At 37.0% G+C, this 2522-nt stretch overlaps 1 pseudogene across 1 annotated transcript; it reads left to right on the forward strand.

The window, feature by feature from the left end:
* Positions 1 to 378: 378 nt before the first annotated feature.
* On the forward strand, positions 379 to 2310 carry LOC308618141 (protein tyrosine phosphatase type IVA 1-like; annotated as a pseudogene). Its single transcript has one exon. The product of its transcript is annotated as a protein tyrosine phosphatase type IVA 1-like (transcript).
* Positions 2311 to 2522: the final 212 nt, after the last annotated feature.

Below are 2522 nucleotides of genomic sequence, written 5' to 3' on the forward strand. Positions count from 1 at the left end.
GATGCATTCGGTGCCCTGAGAGTGAAGCTACAAGAGTGGACCTTTGTTGGGATAACCAAACCTACACCAAGAGAACAGGCTGGAGCGAGGCAGTTCTGTGGTGTTCTTGGTCACACATTTATGGAGTTTCTGAAGGGCAGTGGAGATTACTGCCAGGCACAGCACGACCTCTATGCAGACAAGTGAACTGTAGAAATTCATTACTACTCCACCAAGAAGCCCCCATAAGAGTGGTGAACCTGGACACAGAAGTGTTGAATTGAAATCCACAGAGCATTCTTTACAAGAGTTCTGACCTGGATGGAGTAAACCTCAGTGCACTTCCTTTCTCTTGCCTCAGTATTACTGGACTGAAGAATTGCTGCTTCTTGTCAGGAGGTTCATTTCATTTCCCATTACTCCCAACTTCATACTTAAAAGCACTGAGAATTTCAAGTGGAGTATATTGAAGTAGACTCAGTTTCTTTGCGTCATTTCTGTATTCAGTCTTTTAAATTCTTTCATAACCCTACTGAGTATTTTTTAACTAAATTAACATGGCTCAAATGAACCGCCCAGCTCCTGTGGAAATCACTTACAAGAACATGAGATTTCTTATTACACACAATCCAACTAATGCGACCTTAAACAAATTTATAGAGGAACTTAAGAAGTATGGAGTTACCACAGTAGTAAGAGTATGTGAAGCAACGTACGACACTAGTCTTGTGGAGAAAGAAGGCATCCATGTTCTCGATTGGCCTTTTGATGATGGCGCACCACCATCTAACCAGATTGTTGATGATTGGTTAAGTCTTGTGAAAATTAAGTTTCGTGAAGACCCTGGTTGTTGTATTGCCGTTCATTGTGTTGCAGGCCTTGGGAGAGCTCCAGTGCTTGTCGCCCTAGCATTAATTGAAGGTGGAATGAAATACGAAGATGCAGTACAGTTCATCAGACAAAAGCGGCGAGGAGCTTTTAACAGCAAGCAACTTTTGTATTTGGAGAAGTATCGTCCTAAAATGCAGCTGCGCTTCAAAGACTCTAATGGTCATAGAAACAACTGTTGCATTCAATAAAACTGGGGTGCCTGATGCCATTGCTTGGAAGTGGAACCTAGACAGGACAGGATTTGTCGTACATGTTAGTCAGCATGTTGGCTTGGTGAAGTCTGATGAAGCTTCCATAGGAGTGTTGAAATGCAGTTTTACCAGGCCACAAGGCTGGCAGAATTGCACCCTCTATGTTTGGGTTAAGATTAACCTACTTGGACACTTAGCAAAGGATTCTTGCTGTTCAGCATTTAAAATGTGCTTATCGTTTGTACCAATTGACTTTTCCTGAAATCATGCAGTATGGAGTCATTCATGTCTTTAAATCTGTTTCCATGCCAGATTCTTATCAGTAGATAAGAAATTTAGAAAGACTAGGTGCCAAAATACCCAGCACAATTCTTGTTGTTTTTAGTATCATGTCGAACTAAAATCCCAGGAACTATGAAAACTCTGGACCTTATGTGTTTTATTCTTTCTATCATTTCAAACATAGAAAGTAGGGCCTATAAGGTTATTTGCTCACAGTATGTTTACATCTTCCACAGTCATACCAGTATACATCCGATTTGCTCGTTTGCTTTTTTTTAATTAACCAAGTCTTACCAGTGATTATTTAATGTCTTTCTATAAATCTCATTTTGTGCTGTCATGGAAGACCTCCGTTTTGAAAATCTACATTGTACAGAAGCACATGTCTTTAATGTCTCCAGACAAAAAAGCCTTACGTTAATTTTAATGTTTGCACTTTGGGGTGCAACTTACAGGGAGGGCCTGAAAAAGGAATGGGAGGGGGCTATTAAGTATTTTTAGTAAAATGTTGCCTTTGTCTTGTGCAGAACATGTAGAATATGCGCTTTAATTTAGTAAATATTTTTTAAAAGGTAGAAATACTTTGTTATTGTAGCTAAAACAATTCTTAATCATAAAATTTCTGAAATTCTTGTAATTTTTTTTCAAACTTATCTGAAGTTGTTTACCAACTTATTTTTTTTTAAGTGTGATTCCCAACCTTTCTTGCAAAAAAAAACAAAAAAAAAACAAAGCGGGTGTCTGCTAATGAATTGAGCAGACATTTAATATTTTATATGCCTTTTGAGCTGTGTAACTTAATATTTGGATACTTGACAATTTGTTTTATTATGTGATTGATAAAATGGTGATGTGTATTAATGTCAGCTCAACCATATATTTATACTGTCCGGGAACATGTGGTTATAGTTCTGTGGGAGAAATAATTTGTCAGTGTTCACCAGCTTGCAAAAATCTAGTGCGAGAGCTTAAACATTAAATAAATGATGAAATGCAAAAAAAAAAAAAAAAAAAAAAAAAAAAGAATACCCAGTAATCTCTTTTGCCTCTTTCCAAGTTTCAAATGATTTTTCTGGCAATGTTGGAGATCAGCCTATATCTATTCTGCATGTATAAAATACCTTAAAATGTATTAAATAAATTCTATGTATTACCTTGTGGTCTCATTTTTTGTTTTGC

Source organism: Mesoplodon bidens, assembly GCF_964165515.1.
Source record: "Mesoplodon bidens genome assembly, chromosome: 5".
NCBI classification, from domain to species: Eukaryota; Metazoa; Chordata; class Mammalia; order Artiodactyla; family Ziphiidae; genus Mesoplodon; species Mesoplodon bidens.